Source organism: Mercurialis annua, linkage group LG8, assembly GCF_937616625.2.
Source record: "Mercurialis annua linkage group LG8, ddMerAnnu1.2, whole genome shotgun sequence".
NCBI lineage: Eukaryota > Viridiplantae > Streptophyta > Magnoliopsida > Malpighiales > Euphorbiaceae > Mercurialis > Mercurialis annua.
Window position 1 is genome coordinate 28,699,408 of NC_065577.1, and position 6,789 is coordinate 28,706,196.

The window sequence follows — 6,789 nt, forward strand, 5'->3', positions numbered from 1 at the left end:
CTTTGGCACTCAAGTTCAAACTTCTTCATTTTCATCAAGCTATTACCTTCTCCTCCTCACACTAGTTCTCAAGTCAAGTTCGGGTAATTAAAAGTGGAAATTGAAGAACGGAATATGATGTGATTATGGAGATATTCAACAAAGGTCTCGGCTCAAATTTGGCTATCTAGAGGTAAAAGGTGAGCTTTTAACGTGGTCTCTAGAATTGGTTACACCTAATGTCATACTCATCTAATCATCGACCACTCAACAATGTAATTTTGAATGGACACCGAGAAAATTCTAGGAATTTCGGACAATTGACACTCACAACAAACAATTAGGCTCGAAAATTCTCGAAAATCAACAAAAAAAATATGTGGTGTTATGCCTAATGCTCAATTCCTATGTTTTCATGCCACTTATGCCCAAAATTGCGTCAACACAAATTTTTCAAACTTTGTCACACATCATGCATCCGTATTAGGCTAATCACTTGAATTCGATAGTCAACAACTAAAGGTCAATTTTACCGCTATCCCTTTGCAACATGTCATAACAGTTTTCATTTCATTAAGAAAGCATTGAACACAATTGTCTAAGCTAGAAAAATGCATAACGACATTAAAGCACAAGAGATAGTGAATGTTGATACAATTCAAATCATTTCCAAAACACTAACTTTTTCACAAAGATCATTTCACAAGCTTGGCACAAGAGTTTAGTGGAGGCGACTCAAACACCCTAACACAACTAGACTCTAAAACAAAATGGAACAAACATAAAGCAATTACTAAAATAAAACCTAACAAAACGAAATACAATTCACCACCCTCCTCACACTATTTCTAAGCTTAGTCCCTAAGCGAGAAATAAAGAAACACAAAATTGTATGAGTTGAGTTAGAGAAATGCAAATCTTGGTTCAATCGAATTCCGGTGGTTCGGGGGATGGAGTTGGGGATGGATAGGCCGGTCCTCCTTGGGCATTGAAATAGTCACGTAATTTCTCCTCGTGACGCCTTTGTCGATCATGAAGCCTCTTTTGGCGATATTCCATGCGCGCCCACATCTTGCGTTGATCCTCCATGAATCGGAGTTGGGTGGCTTCAAACTCGTTCCTTGCATCCATATTAGGAGCGGGAGGCTCCCATTGAACGCCCTCGCTTCTCCTTCGGCGCTTGTTCCGGCCGCCTCACTTCCCTTTCTTCTCACATTTTCCTTTTGTTTTCTTGGGGCGGCCTCATCTCGTGGTTGATATCCGGAGTATGGAAATGTCTCACCGGGGTGTGCTCTCTCCCACTCATTTTGAAGGTATTTGGTGACAATTTTCCCTTTTTTCACAAATCCGCCCGTGGTGAGGTGATCCTCGTCTATCAATTTTGGAGCTTCAATCTTGTAGCGACTTTCATCAAAATCCGGAACCTTTCGAGCCAATTGCAACACAAACCAACCATATCCTATCATCTTCATCTTGCGGGGGATTTCTTGCAACATCTTCATGAACCGAAAAGCCGTGTTCACCTCCACATTATCTGCTAGGGGATTTGCAATGAGATTGATGATGAGCAATTCTCCTCGTGTTAGCTTGTTGGACTCATTCCTTCCACAATACACATGACTATACCACTTGAGTAACACTATCACCACAATATCTCGAATTTCATTCAACTTAGAGCGGTGTGTATCAAAAACCGCCTTTCCCGATGCCGCATTCCAAACCACATTGTCATCATAATTCTCATAAGACGGCATGTACTTAATCCCCACATTCGGTAGATCATACTCATTGCACAAGTCTTCTAATGTGAATACCGCTTCCTTGCCTACCAACCGGTAAGTGATGTCCGTTTCGGAACCGGGCACTACCTTGAGCATAGTGAAAAACTCATAAGTGAGAGCTTCACAAAAATCGTGTGTCGAACCCGCCATCGTCCTTAACTCCACCAAATCTAGATAATTTTCTAACCCGGCCTTGATACCGAGCTTCTCCAAGGATTCCCAATGAAGTGCATAGTGCTCGGCAATTCCCCTTTTCTTGAGTTTCTTGTAAAGTTCGCCCTCTTCTACCGTCCGAATCTCAAATGGTGCTTCGTATAAAGATATCTCAAAGCGGCATGGTCGGTATAGATAATGGACTTTGATCCGAGCAAGTATTGCCGAAATTTATCCAAGGCAAACACTACCGCCAACATTTCTTTTTCGGTGGTAGTGTAATTGAGTTGTGCTCCGGCCATCGTCCGGCTAGCATAGTAGATCACGTGCACCTTCTTATCTTTCCGTTGACCCAATACACACCCCAAGGCTTGATCGCTTGCATCACACATAAGCTCAAAAGGCAAACTCCAATCTGGAGACGAAATGATAGGCGCGGTCACAAGAGCCTCTTTCAATTTCTCAAACGCTTCATGACACTCCTTGGTAAAATCAAAAGGAGCGTCTTTCACTAACAAACTTGTGAGAGGCCTCGCAATAGATGAGAAGTCTTTAATGAACCGGCGATAAAATCCCGCATGGCCCAAGAATGCCCGGACTCCTTTAACCGTGACCGGAGCAACCAATTTCTCAATAACCTCCGTCTTGGCTCTATCAACCTCAATACCCGCTTCCGAGATCATATGCCCAAGCACAATACCCTCTTCCACCATAAAATGGCATTTCTCCCAATTAAGTACCAAGTTGGTCTCCTCACACCGTGCTAACACCCGCTCAAGATTAGCTAAACAACCATCGAAAGAATCACCAAAAACGGAGAAATCGTCCATAAATACCTCCATTATGTCCTCCACCATATCATTGAAGATCGAGGTCATGCAACGTTGAAAGGTTGCAGGGGCATTACACAATCCGAATGGCATCCGTCTATAGGCAAACGTCCCGTAGGGGCAAGTGAAAGTTGTCTTCTCTTGGTCATCCGGAAAAATCAGAATTTGGTTGTATCCGGAATATCCATCGAGAAAGCAATAGTACTTGTGACCCGCCACCCTTTCAAGCATTTGATCAATGAATGGTAGCGGGTAGTGATCCTTTCTAGTTTCCGCGTTCAACCTTCGATAGTCGATACAAACTCTCCACCCGGTAACCGTTCTTGTAGAGATTTGCTCCCCTTTTTCGTTCTCTATTACCGTCATTCCTCCCTTCTTCGGTACGCATTGAACCGGACTAACCCAACCACTATCGGAAATCGGATAAATAATCCCGGCGTCTAGAAGCTTTACTATTTCCTTGTGCACAACTTACTTCATGTTAGGGTTCAATCTTCTTTGCCTTTGTGTAACCTTCTTGGCTCCATCCTCAAGGTTGATCTTGTGCATCACCACTTGAGGACTTATGCCTCGAATGTCGGAGATTTGCCATCCCATGGCTAACACATGCTCCTTCACTACTTGCACAACCCTCTTCTCTTGTTCTTTAGAGAGCTTGTTTGAGATGATGATAGGTAGAGATTCACCTTCTCCGACAAAAGCGTAACGGAGATGCATAGGTAGGGGTTTCATTTCGACTTGAGGTGGTACTTGGGAGGAAGGAGGTGTGACTCCCTCATTCTTAATCAAAGTCTCCGGTGTGGGCTCGTCTTCATCATTGCACTCATCTTCGGAATCATCGGATTGGAATACAACTTGCTTCACTTCGAAAATTTCAAAATTTGCCTTAACTATGCCTTGCACGATCCGTGCATTGTGACTTAAATGTGTTGCACGAATCGTGCAAGTCTCAGTTTTAGCTTCTGGAACTCCTTTTTCCCTTGCACGAATCGTGCAACCAAGCTTGTGGGTGTTGCACGAATCGTGCAACAGCTTGCACTCCCCCAATTCTTGCACTTTCAACTCTAGCCCCCGGTTCGATGCTTCCAAGTTTGCTTCTAGTTGTTCCTTCACAAGTTCATCAACTACATCAATCCTCATGCACTCTTCCTCCTCGATGGTACCCCGCATGAGTTTCTTCATATCAAACTCAACCGTTTCCTCATCGATTCGCAAAGTCAATTTCCCACCATGCACATCAATTAAAGCCCTTCCGGTGTTCATGAAGGGTCGCCCCAAGATCATTGGGCACTCCTTATCCACCGCATAGTCCAAGATAACAAAATCAACCGGAAAGATGAATTTATCTACCTTGACAAGCACATCCTCAACAATCCCAAACGGCCTTTTCAACGAATGATCCGCTAGTTGGAGTACCATCGAGGTGCTTTTCACGGTTTGATCTCCACAAAGTGTCCTGAAAAGAGTTAAAGGCATAAGATTAATGCTAGCACCAAGATCACATAGGCAATTTATAGAACTCATATTTCCTATAGTGCAAGGTATAGAAAAACTCCCTGGGTCCTTCAACTTAGCCGGCAAATCATTCAAAATAATGGAGCTACACACTTCCGGAATGGGAACCGTTGCGCCACTATCCCAACTTCTTTTGTTGGTGATGATATCCTTCAAGAACTTCGCATATTGTGGCATCTCACGTAGTGCATCCGCCAAGCTAAGATTAATTTGCAACTTCTTCAAAATCTCAAGGAACTTATGAAATTTTTCGTTCCCTTGAGCCTTCCTTAACCGGCTTGGAAATGGAACCGGCGGCACAAACGGTGGTGGCGGTGGCGGCCTCACATAAGGCTCTTCAACCTCGATAACCACTTCCTCACGCTCCCTTGGTAATTCTTGGCTTGAGCTTGCTATATCAATCACAATTTGGGGCTCATCTTCCTCCACAACATGCTTCTTCCCATTTCCTTTCTCAAGGTTTCTCCCACTTCGGAGCTCTACCGCCTTAACATGTTCTCTAGGATTATTTTCCGTCGTGGATGGCAACCCCCCTTGAGTTCTTCCTTGAAGTGAGATAGCCATTTGAGAAATTTGAGTTTCCAAATGGTGAATAGTGGAAGCTTGGTTCTTCTCCCTTTGCTTATTTTCATTGTGAAGTTGCCTATTTTCAGCCTCCATCTTTTCAAATTTCTCCATCAATTTGACAAGCATGTTTCCCTCATCCGTGTTCCTTGGTTGTTGGAAACCGGGAGGGTGTTGTGGTCTACCACCATAATTATTCCCATGGTTTGGGTTTCCTTGATAGTGACCTTGTTGTTGTGGAGGCCTATTATTACTTTGGAAGCTTGAACCCGCTTGATTAGACCCTTGAGCATTGCCTTGCCCCTCTTGATTTCTCCACCCGAAATTTGGATGATTCCTCCATCCGGGGTTATAAGTGTTGGAATAAGGATCATTGGCTTGCCTTTGACCCCCGATGTAGTTCACTTGCTCACTCATACTTTGCCCCGTAACTAGGCATTCGCCTCCCGAGTTGTTGAAATCCCCACAAAACTCGCATCCTACTTGGACATAGGCCACCGGAGCATTTCTTGGAGCAACTTGTTTCCTTAAGGCATCCACTTGCGCTTGAAGTGAAACATTTTTTTCCTTGATAGCCTCCATCTCTCTAACTTGGTCAAGCGTCATTACCGACTTTTGACTAGCCGGTGCTCTTCTCTCCGTGGGCCCCCATGTGCTACTAACCATGGCCAACTTCTCTACCAACTCAAGAGCCTCTTCATACGTCTTTTGCATCAAAGACCCCCCCGAAGCCGCATCAATAGTGGCTCTAGTGGTGACATTCGTTGCATCATAGAAAATTTGAATCACATGCTCCTTGTTAAGCTTATGATGGGGAACACTCCTTTGTAAATCCTTAAAACGCTCCCAAGCTTCATATAGCGACTCCCCGTCGAATTGCACAAACTCAAGAATGTCTTTGGTTAGCTTTGTTGTCTTGCCATGTGGAAAGTACTTGTTAAGGAAAGCTTGAGCCAACTCCCGCCAAGTATGGATCGATTCATTGGGTAGATATTGAAGCCACAAACTAGCTTTATCCCTCAAAGAGAAAGGGAACATCCGGAGCTTGATTTGGTCCGCGGTTATCCCATGAAGCTTGAACGTGTTAAGGACCCCCAAGAACTTGGCTATATGGGCATTTGGGTCCTCATGCTTCAACCCAAAGAAAGCACAACGGTTCTCCAAGAGTTGGATAGTACTCGGCTTGATCTCAAAAGTTGCCGCTTGAACCGGCATAGCGAAACATCCGAACGTGGCATTATCCACATCCGGCAAGAAGAACTCGCCCAAAGTTTGCCTCGGTTGATCTTGCACTTGCGGTTGCACCCGAGGGCGAACATCCCTTGGTCGCTCTTGTTGCCTTTGTTGATTCACATTCTCAAGCGGAGGAGGGGGTGGATATTGTTGTTCCCCTTCATCCACTAGAGGATTGAATCCTTCTTCTACCTCATAATCATGTCCGTCACCCTCCATAACTAAAGGAATCCGGGCTCTCCTTCTTACGCCTCTTTCGTAATTACCGAGATCCTCTTGAAAAGGTTCTAGTGGGAGATTAGCACGCCGTGTATTATGCATACACAAAGGGTAAATTCCTACACAAACAAAGACAAGAGAACCGAGCGTAAATCACGAAAAACGCAAGAATGAACAATAAAAGTAAAAACAGAAAATAACGCTAACTCGACCGAATTTCAAAATACTTTCAATCAATTAAACGCAACCTAGTCCCCGGCAACGGCGCCAAAAACTTGTTGAGAAAAAACCCAACTCGTAGTAAATCCGGAAGTCGGATGTCGATCCCACGAGGACTAAAGGTTTAAAGTGAGTGAAATCGTTTATGAAATTCAATTCGGAAAGCACAAATAAAGATTGGTTTTAGGTAACAATTTTAACAACTAAGAATCAACTAAACGCTTAAATGCAATAACTCAAAAAGCACTAATTATCAACGATTTAAAATTAATAAAGGGAAACGTCAAGGGATTGGC

At 43.9% G+C, this 6,789-nt stretch overlaps 1 non-coding gene across 1 annotated transcript; it reads left to right on the forward strand.

Moving 5' to 3' along the window:
* The first annotated feature begins 5,623 nt into the window (after nt 1-5,623).
* LOC126662432 (small nucleolar RNA R71) lies at nt 5,624-5,731 on the forward strand. The gene has a single exon (XR_007635805.1). It is a non-coding gene; the product is annotated as a small nucleolar RNA R71 (small nucleolar RNA).
* The last annotated feature ends 1,058 nt before the right edge of the window (nt 5,732-6,789 follow it).